Here is an 11,585-nt window from a genome sequence, read left to right as displayed (position 1 = left end):
GACCTGCTGACGCCATGATGATGTCAGGCTGACGCAATAAGTAATTACTGGGTTTATTAATATTCAGAAAATTCCAGAAAATAGCTAAAACTTCAATAAATCATAGAAAATTAACCGTAACTCCAAATTAAATAATTTATATATGAAAAATTATCAGAAAAATTCAAGGAATCCATCTGTACCATTTTCATGCATGTTAGAACAACTTATAGATGCTGTTTAGCACAAATCAATTAAATGGCATTTGAATAATCACATATGGAGTTTGAATTTGAATCTTGTATTCAAACCAACTTCATTTAATCTGTTGCTAGTTGCATTAGCCCAAAACACATTCATTTTGCCATGTCATGATCATGCATCATATTGTGCATTGCATTGATTGTGTTCCCTTCTGTGTTGCCGGTATTTGTCCCCTCTCGATAGACGTGATACCGATGATGTGATCGTTGACACCGATGAAGACTCAATGTTATCTTCAGAAGTGCCAGGCAAGCAAAACCCCCTTGTTCATTCCGATACAATCCCACTCTCTCGCTCCTGCTCTCTTTTACTGCATTAGGACAACACCGATTCAACTGTTACATGCTGCGGTAGTTGAACCCCTTTATCCTCTGCATGACCTGTCATTCCACAGTAATTAGATGAAACCCACTAGCATGAGTAGGAGTTGTTTGAGCCCTGTTGTGCCTACTCATTCATGTTTGTTTGTCATGCCTGCTACTGCTTAGAGTTGAGTCAGGTCTGATTCATCGGGGATGAATCAGAGGCGGGTGAACATGTCCTACTGTGTGTGAGCTAAGTGTGTGAACACGATTTGGTAAAAGGTGTCGGTGAGAGGCCATGTAGGAGTACATGGTGGGTTGTCTCATTGAAGCCGTCCTCAGGAACTGAGTTCTGTGTTTGTGATCCATGATTCAGCTACTACCATACATTGGGCCCTGAAATATGACCCCGCTCGACTTCTTATTCACCCTTGTCCTCTGTCCAGGAGTTGCAAGTAGTTTCTGGTGTTTGTAGTATGCTGGAGGCCGTGGACAGCGCTGACCGTAGGGGTGGGCTGTGATGCGGTAGGCACATGGCCGGGTATACCGGGCGCCCGTTTGGTGTCACGGAACCCTGTTCACATCGTTTGGGGCTGTGAGCGAAACTCCGGCCGGATCTCCTCATGGATGGAACCCGAATAGGCGATAAACCTGGACTAGAGACTTAGGTGTTTAGGTAGGTCGTGGTCTACACCCACGTCGTCTTTCGCTTGAAGTCTGCCGAGCACATGTCGTGTGCAGACGCTAAGTGGTGGAAACATGTATGAAGAAGTACACCCCTGCAGGGTTAACATCATCTATTCGAATAGCCGTGTCCGCGGAAAAGGACTTCTGGGTTGCTTATATCAGTTCATAGACAAGTGAAAGTGGATACTCTAAAATACGCAAGATAAGCGTGAGTGCTATGGATGGCGTTCTCGTAGGGAGACGGGAGCGGATCCATAGTGGTGTATTGATATGGTGAATATGTGGACTCGTGTGCGCCACCTCAAAAAAGTTACTCGCAGTCGTAGTTCAGGATAGCCACCGAGTCAAAGCTGGCTTGCTGCAGTTAAACCCCACCATCCCTTTGTTGATAATGATGCATATGTAGATAGTTCTGATGTAAGTCTTGCTGGGTACATTTGTACTCACGTTTGCCTATTTTATGTTTTTGCAGAGAGACTTCAGTCTCACTAGTATTTCCGCGTGGTCTTCGATGTTTAGCTTGTTACCTCAGCTACGATCTTGTGCCCTTGGCAGGATCTGATAGATAGTCAGGCTTCTCAGCCTTTTTCATTTATAGATGTCTGTACTCAGACATGATAGCTTCCGCTTGTGCTTCGATTTGTATGCTCTGATTGTTGGGTCATGAGACCCATGATTGTAATATCTCGCTCCTTGGAGCCTATTAAATAAATTACTTGAGTCGTAGAGTCATTTTGTGATGCCATGTTGTATTGCACATATCGGGCATATTGTGTGTATGTTATTGAAATGCTTGGTATGTGTGGGATCTGACCATCTAGTTGTTTATCTTTAGTAGCCTCTCTTACCGGGAAATGTCTCCTAGTGTTTCACTGAGCCATGGTAGCTTGCTACTGCTCCGGAACACTTAGGCTGGCCGGCATGTGTCCTTCTTCGTTCCTGTGTCTGTCCCTTCGGGGAAATGTCACGCTTTGAGTACCGGAGTCCTGTTAGCCGCTACAGCCCGGTTTACCGGAGTCCTGCTAGCCCAGTGCTACAGCCCGGACCCACTTGCTGATGACCGACACGTTCGAAGCTGGGTCATGGATGCCTGTCCCTGTAAGTCTGTGCCACTTTGGGTTTACGACTAGTCATGTCAGCCCGGGCTCTTTATCATATGGATGCTAGCGACACTATCATATACGTGAGCCAAAAGGCGCAAACGGTCCCGGGCAAAGGTAAGGCGACACCCGTGGGGATACCGTGCGTGAGGCCGCAAAGTGATATGAGGTGTTACCGGCTAGATCGATGTGACATCGAGTCGGGGTCCTGACAGCGTTGGTATCAGAGCTTGACTGCCTGTAGGATTACCAAGCCAAACTGGTCGAAGTTGAGTCTAGAAATGCTTTAGTTACATAAGGGAATTGATTGTGGGATGGAACGTAAGGCTCTTTTTACTCCTTATACCTTATGCCTTCTGATCCGAGTCATCTTATCTTTCCTGCGGGGATTAAGAACTAGGCTATCTTTTCTTTCTATCAGGATCACGTGTTACTAATCAGTGGACTTATAAGATTGTTGGATTTAAGTCTCAGTTCAGTTCCTACTACTTCCGTATGTTAATTATTGATCTCGAAACCTTGATATTGTGTTTCTGAGTGGTTATGCCACCATTTTTGTGAATGTCTCAAATCTTTTCTGAGCATTTACAGCCGTTATGCTGTCCGAGTCATCCCAGGTTTCTAAATAGCTTGAAGCAATTTGCAAATTCTTTCCTCCCGTTTCGATGTTCCTTTGGGCCAGATTAACCACACTAATCGGTGAGTTGAGGTACTTTATTGCCTTGACATTTATGTTGAAGTTATTATTGTGACCCTAGGTGTCTTAGGGGGTCATCTAGTAATTTAGCCATGATTTGTGTTCCCAGTGTGATGATTCTGGCCTTTATTCTCGAAAGCATCCCGTGATGCTACTTAGTAATTGGTATTCTGTTCCTGGGTTCTTGAACCCGAGATTCACTCTACCTACTTCATGTCGATAGTGTTTGCTAGTTCCTTTAGGATATTAGTAACTTTGCGATAGTCCTCGAAGTTCGTGGTACTTCCTTCTTCCAAATACTATGAACTACTTATGGCAGAAGTTCCTCGTTGAACTGAAATATCACAACGGGATTATTCTTGAGGAGTTCTCCATTCATAAATCGTGACTCTGCCAGTTCTACCTTTCTGCATGGGTTATCCGGAAGAAATATGTTGAACTTGGTTCGACATACTAATCTATGCATCCACAACTCAGAAAATTATATGTTCCTTTGAGTTGTTCTCTTTAGTTGCATTCTGACCCTCGTCTATCAATTGATAGTCAAGAGTATGCGTGCGTTCGTTTACCGATGCCTATTACTCTTGTGGTCCGTCAAGCCATTCTATCGCAGAATGACTAGGAGAAACAAACTCCAGTACCTCTTCCATATCCAGGATTGGGTCAAAGAAGTTGTGCTCCGCAGATCAAATTGCTAATCCAGCTTTTGTTCTGTTCTACCTTGGAGTATTACCATCTTTATATCGGGATTGTTATAGGAATTGCACACCATCCTATGAACTCTTGGTACAGTGATACTTCTCACCATCATTAGTCATTCCTCGGCCCTCGTGTTGATGCAACCGGAATATCGACAAATGAATTGTGATGTGTGAAATCAATACTCCCAGCAACCTCGTTGCTTGGTAGTTAAAGGGTAATAATTTCATTCTTAGCGTGTTGGTTTTTGAATCATCCTTCTAAGATTGATCGTGCTACCTTGTCCATCTTCCTGGTGCACACTTCGATTGATGAGTTAGGATTTTGTCAAGTCCTCACTCATTTGATCATATCGTCTCGCCCTCAAAAGCGAGATTGTTCTCGAGCTTAGTAACATATCGGTGGTTCGTGATTTTCCGAATATCTTCTCGAAAGTATCACCAGGCTGTCACCTGACTGTTATGTTGAGCTCGTGATCAAGTTGGTTTCTTGTGAACCACTTTCTCCCCAAGAATCGGTGTTAGATATCCCTGAGCTAGTTGGTTAAGCTAAACGACAACTTGGAAGGTTGGAAGATAAACGCTTGCCTGACTTAGTTCGTTCCAAAGGGATATTCTTGTGTAGTGTGTGTTGAAGAAAGATGATATCTTCATCGATTGGTCCCTGTGATCAGTTGCTGGACCTATCGTCTTATCAATCCTTTGATTTGAGTATGGGCTATCATCCAATCAGACCAGAACCAACGATATTCGTAATGTTGTCTTACTCGTGGTTGATCCCTCGAGCATACACCATTATATCTTTTGGGTCTGACCAATGCTATCACTTGTTCTCTTAACTATGGAATTCCTTTTAAAAGGAAACCCAGATGAATTGTTGTTGAGCCCATTGACAACATCCTTATCTCCTCCATGATTTTGTTGAACATTAAGCTAGTGTTGGAAACTTTTGAAAGCATTTGTTCATGCTAGCTCATGAAGCATATGTTTGGATGAAGGTAGTGACTTCCTTTAATTCATGTGCATCTGATGCAAGTTGCCGCCGTGGATTCGAGAAAGTCAATGTTGCTTCTTTGGAATCATTCCAACTCAGTCATGCACACGTGCGAAGAATGCTGTGGTTTGAAGACTTGCAACCTTCAATCTATATGTATCCCTAGCACACCAAGCCACTGACTGATTTGTTCAAGGAGAAGGAGTATCTTCATAAGAGCTAATCCGGACTTATGAAAGAACTTCGATACCCTCGTTGATGGTTCCCCCTCCTGAACTCGGTAGTGTTTTATTATAAGACTACTATGTGGTCATGCTTGTCTGGGACAACGTGTTCACATGTTAGTAGCAGAACCAGCTCATGTTTTGGAGCTTGCTATCGTAGTTCATCTCCCGAGAATCCCGCAACGTCATCTCGTCGATTTGTGTTGCAAACTTTCATTTTTCTTCCTAGACTCGATGGGTCTGGAATATTCTGACACCAACCAGATCTGAATCTCAGGCAGATATGATGGTTGGAACATTTCCCCAAGAACTATAATATTGGTTCCTCGATAACCGGTAAAGTGGATGTCGTGGCCAACACACCCAACCGGAAGACCTATTATTGTAGTATCTTGATTGAAGAAGTTGGCCACCTCCCCATGAGGACTTCGTAGGATTTACCTCCGTAGTTATTCCTTATGGATTCCTGTGCTCCCGAAGTCCGACCTTTTTACTTGATGTTCTAGATATCAAACCATATCTATGAATGGGTTACACTAGCACATCAAGGAGAACATTAGAAGCGGAGTGCTAAATGTCTCTCGGTCGATCATCCAGATTTTGTTTCCTTGGCCTCGCTAAGGTGAAATCTGAGAAAGTGTTATCCTCCTTTGCGTCTGCATCGTCCATCATCATTCATCATGGTAGTATGTTGTGTTGTCAGCACCCTTGACGCGGTTGTTGATAAAACCTTGATGATTGTGGAAATGCTCAAGTTCTTGAGAGCACGCACAAGAGCTACGTCTTATCATCGACACTAGCTGGGATTGCCCTAGATTTCCTCGGCAATGCTCTGACCTAATCAAACAGTGAATTCACTCTCTATTGTTGGGTTCTTCCCCAGTTACCAGAATCATTCCCAGCATTTGCATTTTGTTCCTAGCTTGCACCGCCAATGTGCCATTCTACCATGGGTCTCTTCCATCTCCGGTGATAATCAAAATTCATCCATTACGTTGTCTTCAACAAGGTAATCCACATCATCCAAGTCCGAGTATGCCATTCTACCGACCCCCGCCAATCGATTGCTGTGATTTGCCTTAGGCTGATATAGAGAGTCTCAATGATCTCTGAATCAAAGGTAATTCTTTTTGCCACCAAAGCTAATAATCTACGAATCACCCTCCTCCAGGATGTTTCGTCGTGGTTTCATAGCAATCCAACTCCTCGCTACGCTGACAATCGTTTACCACCTTCTTAAGTGTGGAATTATTGTCTACCTAGTGAACCTCGTCATTTGCTCCACTCCATCCCTCTAGAGGTATGCTTCGTCTCTCAGCCCGAGAGATGATCCTATGTCTTATTCCGTGAGTTGTTCGATCTTCGAGAAGATCGACCCTTCTAGAGTCTCCTTCTTCCCTCCATGTCATGTCGGCAGGATTTATCAGAGCAAGACATCAAGACAATAATGGTGATCGAATCAACGTTCCTATGAAGTGCAACCTGGATCATGAAGATTGTTCTAGTTGCGTTTCCCCTTCACCTTACCCTACGCTTGAATCTCGAGACGAGATTCTTGTTTAGTGGGGGTGAGTTGTACATCCCTAGCTTCTGGTAATGCACTAGGCTAGACCTCTTGCTGCATCATGTTTAAATTCAAATGAAACTTGAATTGAGGAATTTTCAAAGCCTCAGAATCCTTTAAAAATAACCAACAATTAAATCTTCTCAAATGTGTCCAAGAAAATGTTCCTGTTATTCCATGGAAATATTGGAAAGAGATAAAATTTAAACCAATATTTTTGGAGTCACAGAGATAATTATTTTTGGCCATTTGAATTAATCCAATAACTATTTGCTTTGGATTTATATTTAATATATATTAAATATGACTCCAATAATTCTGGAAGTTTGTGAGTGGCTTTGTATATATTTTAGCAAGCCACATAAAAATCTACAGAATTTATTTAAAATGATTTGGGCTATAAACTAAATCAGAAACAAAACTACAGAAATAGAAAAGAGAAACAAAATAGAAAAAAAGGGGAGAGAGGCCACCTGGGCCACTTACCTGCTTACCTGCCCGGCCCAGCTCCCCCAGCGGCCCAGCCCACCTGGCCCCCCTTCTCCTGTCTTCTTCCCGTGCCAGCGCACGAAGCAGCTGCGTGCTGGACGCACGCGCGCCGACGCCGGCCACCTCCTGCTTCGCCGTGGCAGCCTCCCCGACCCCCTCGCGACGCCACGGAGACGGCCTCGACCCCCCTCGACCGCCTCTCTCTCTCTGGACCCCCTCCTCCTCCTCTGTTCTCCCTCCCTCTCATCACCGAACGCACCTGAGAGCGCCGCTCGCCGTAGCCATGGCCACCGGGCCTCCCTCGCTCCCCCCGACTAGCCCAGAGGCTCCGCCTCGACCCCCTCTTCCTCTCCACCAAGCCACGAGGCCCCGGACGCCCTGCATCGCCGCCCACGTCGTTGTTCCCCTCCTCGGCCACCGGAGGTCGTCGCCGTCGATTCGCTGCACTCCGGCGCGCCCCCGAGCCCACTAACCCTCCCTACAGCTCCGCGGTGAGCCTCCGTGCAGAACCCCTCTCTCTCCCCTCGGGTTTGCGAGCTCTAGGCCATAGCTCCGCCGCGGCCGAACTCCGGCTGCCACTGACCTCGTCACCGCCGTCACCACAGCCGTTTGAGCTCGTCTCGGAGCGTGTCACCGCACTCAGGAAGCCACCAGGAGTCTAACGCCTATCCTAACTCGCCCTCCCGTGCACCACAGCGCCAACCCCGCACCCACCCGAGTTCCGGCCGCCGCCTCGGGCTCCATTCCGGCGAACCCCGGCCACCCCCGCACCTCCCGTTGGTCCCCCTAGATGCGCACGGGCGCGGGCTACCTCCTGGTGCCCTTGGCGTGTCGATCCGATGCCCCTAGCGCAAGTCCGGCGTTCCCCCGCCGTGCGGAATGGTCGCCGCCGGCGAAACTCCGGCGTCTGCCGATGTGGCACGCCTAATTAGCACTAATGACCACACTAAACACCCCCACAGCCACTGACAGTGGGCCCCACCCCTGGTCAAACCCCAGTCAGCGCTGGGTTTGACCGGGATTAGCTCCTGTGTCACTGACGTGTGGCCCCCACACGTCAGGTTTGACCTGGAGGCGCCCAGTTGACCTGCTGACGCCATGATGATGTCAGGCTGACGCAATAAGTAATTACTGGGTTTATTAATATTCAGAAAATTCCAGAAAATAGCTAAAACTTCAATAAATCATAGAAAATTAACCGTAACTCCAAATTAAATAATTTATATATGAAAAATTATCAGAAAAATTCAAGGAATCCATCTGTACCATTTTCATGCATGTTAGAACAACTTATAGATGCTGTTTAGCACAAATCAATTAAATGGCATTTGAATAATCACATATGGAGTTTGAATTTGAATCTTGTATTCAAACCAACTTCATTTAATCTGTTGCTAGTTGCATTAGCCCAAAACACATTCATTTTGCCATGTCATGATCATGCATCATATTGTGCATTGCATTGATTGTGTTCCCTTCTGTGTTGCCGGTATTTGTCCCCTCTCGATAGACGTGATATCGATGATGTGATCGTTGACACTGATGAAGACTCAATGTTATCTTCAGAAGTGCCAGGCAAGCAAAACCCCCTTGTTCATTCCGATAAAATCCCACTCTCTCGCTCCTGCTCTCTTTTACTGCATTAGGACAACATCGATTCATCTGTTACTTGCTGCGGTAGCTGAACCCCTTTATCCTCTGCATGACCTGTCATTCCACAGTAATTAGATGAAACCCACTAGCATGAGTAGGAGTTGTTTGAGCCCTGTTGTGCCTACTCATTCATGTTTGTTTGTCATGCCTGCTACTGCTTAGAGTTGAGTCAGGTCTGATTCATCGGGGATGAATCAGAGGCGTGTGAACATGTCCTACTGTGTGTGAGCTAAGTGTGTGAACACGATTTGGTAAAGGTAGCGGTGAGAGGCCATGTAGGAGTACATGGTGGGTTGTCTCATTGTTGTCGTCCTCAGGAACTGAGTTCTGTGTTTGTGATCCATGATTCAGCTACTACCATACATTGGGCCCTGAAATATGACCCCGCTCGACTTCTTAATCACCCTTGTCCTCTGTCCAGGAGTTGCAAGTAGTTTCTGGTGTTTGTAGTATGCTGGAGGCCGTGGACAGCGCTGACCGTAGGGGTGGGCTGTGATGCGGTAGGCACGTGGCCGGGTATACCGGGCGCCCGTTTGGTGTCACGGAACCCTGTTCACATCGTTTGGGGCTGTGAGCGAAACTCCGGCCGGATCTCCTCATGGATGGAACCCGAATAGGCGATAAACCTGGACTAGAGACTTGAGTGTTTAGGTAGGTCGTGGTCTACACCCACGTCGGCTTTCGCTTGAAGTCTGCCGAGCACATGTCATGTGCAGACGCTAAGTGGTGGAAACATGTATGAAGAAGTACACCCCTGCAGGGTTAATATCATCTATTCGAATAGCCGTGTCCGCGGAAAAGGACTTCTGGGTTGCTTATATCAGTTCATAGACAAGTGAAAGTGGATACTCTAAAATACGCAAGATAAGCGTGAGTGCTATGGATGGCGTTCTCGTAGGGAGACGGGAGCGGATCCATAGTGGTGTATTGATATGGTGAATATGTGGACTCGTGTGCGCCACCTCAAAAAAGTTACTCGCAGTCGTAGTTCAGGATAGCCACCGAGTCAAAGCTGGCTTGCTGCAGTTAAACCCCACCATCCCTTTGTTGATAATGATGCATATGTAGATAGTTCTGATGTAAGTCTTGCTGGGTACATTTGTACTCACGTTTGCCTATTTTATGTTTTTGCAGAGAGACTTCAGTCTCACTACTATTTCCGCGTGGTCTTCGACGTTTAGCTTGTTACCTCAGCTACGATCTTGTGCCCTTGGCAGGATCTGATAGATAGTCAGGCTTCTCAGCCTTTTTCATTTATAGATGTCTGTACTCAGACATGATAGCTTCCGCTTGTGCTTCGATTTGTATGCTCTGATTGTTGGGTCATGAGACCCATGATTGTAATATCTCGCTCCTCGGAGCCTATTAAATAAATTACTTGAGTCGTAGAGTCATTTTGTGATGCCATGTTGTATTGCACATATCGGGCATATTGTGTGTATGTTATTGAAATGCTTGGTATGTGTGGGATCTGACCATCTAGTTGTTTATCTTTAGTAGCCTCTCTTACCGGGAAATGTCTCCTAGTGTTTCACTGAGCCATGGTAGCTTGCTACTGCTCCGGAACACTTAGGCTGGCCGGCATGTGTCCTTCTTCGTTCCTGTGTCTGTCCCTTCGGGGAAATGTCACGCTTTGAGTACCGGAGTCCTGTTAGCCGCTACAGCCCGGTTTACCGGAGTCCTGCTAGCCCAGTGCTACAGCCCGGACCCACTTGCTGATGACCGACACGTTCGAAGCTGGGTCATGGATGCCTGTCCCTGTAAGTCTGTGCCACTTTGGGTTTACGACTAGTCATGTCAGCCCGGGCTCTTTATCATATGGATGCTAGCGACACTATCATATACGTGAGCCAAAAGGCGCAAACGGTCCCGGGCAAAGGTAAGGCGACACCCGTGGGGATACCGTGCGTGAGGCCGCAAAGTGATATGAGGTGTTACCGGCTAGATCGATGTGACATCGAGTCGGGGTCCTGACATTTTTTTTGTTTTCTGCAACGTTCCCCAACAGTGGCATCATGAGCTAGGTCTATGCGTAGTTACTATGCACGAGTAGAACACAAAGTAGTTGTGGGCGTCCATATTGTCAATTTGCTTGCCGTTACTAGTCTTATCTTGATTCGGCGGCATCGTGGGATGAAGCGGCCTGGACCAACCTTACACGTACGCTTACGTGAGACCGGTTCCACCGACTGACATGCACTAGTTGCATAAGGTGGCTGGCGGGTGTCTGTCTCTCCCACTTTAGTCAGATTAGATTCGATGAACAGGGTCCTTATGAAGGGTAAATAGAAATTGGCAATTCACGTTGTGGTTTTGGCGTAGGTAAGAAACGTTCTTGCTAGAAACCTATAGCAGCCACGTAAAAACTTGCAACAACAATTAGAGGACGTCTAACTTGTTTTTGCAGCAAGTGTTTTGTGATGTGATATGGCCAAAGGTTGTGATGAATGATGAATGATATATGTGATGTATGAGATTGATCATGTTCTTGTAATAGGAATCACGACTTGCATGTTGATGAGTATGACAACCAGCAGGAGCCATAGGAGTTGTCTTTATTTATTTATGACCTGCGTGTCAACATAAACGTCATGTAATTACTTTACTTTATTGCTAAAGCGTTAGCCATAGTAGTAGAAGTAATAGATGACGAGACAACTTCAAGAAGACACAATGATGGAGATCATGATGATGGAGATCATGGTGTCATGCCGGTGACAAGATGATCATGGAGCCCCAAGATGGAGATCAAAGGAGCTATATGATATTGGCCATATCATGTCACTATTATTTGATTGCATGTGATGTTTATCATGTTTTTTGCATCTTTTTTACTTAGAACGACGGTAGTAAATAAGATGATCCCTCATAATAATTTCAAGAAAGTGTTCCCCCTAACTGTGCGCCGTTGCGACAGTTCGTTGTTTCGAAGCA

The sequence above is a fragment of the Triticum dicoccoides genome, chromosome 3A (genome assembly GCF_002162155.2).
Source record: "Triticum dicoccoides isolate Atlit2015 ecotype Zavitan chromosome 3A, WEW_v2.0, whole genome shotgun sequence".
Classification (NCBI taxonomy): domain Eukaryota; kingdom Viridiplantae; phylum Streptophyta; class Magnoliopsida; order Poales; family Poaceae; genus Triticum; species Triticum dicoccoides.
The sequence above is the reverse complement of the archived record's forward strand: the minus strand, read 5'-3'. Positions refer to the sequence as shown.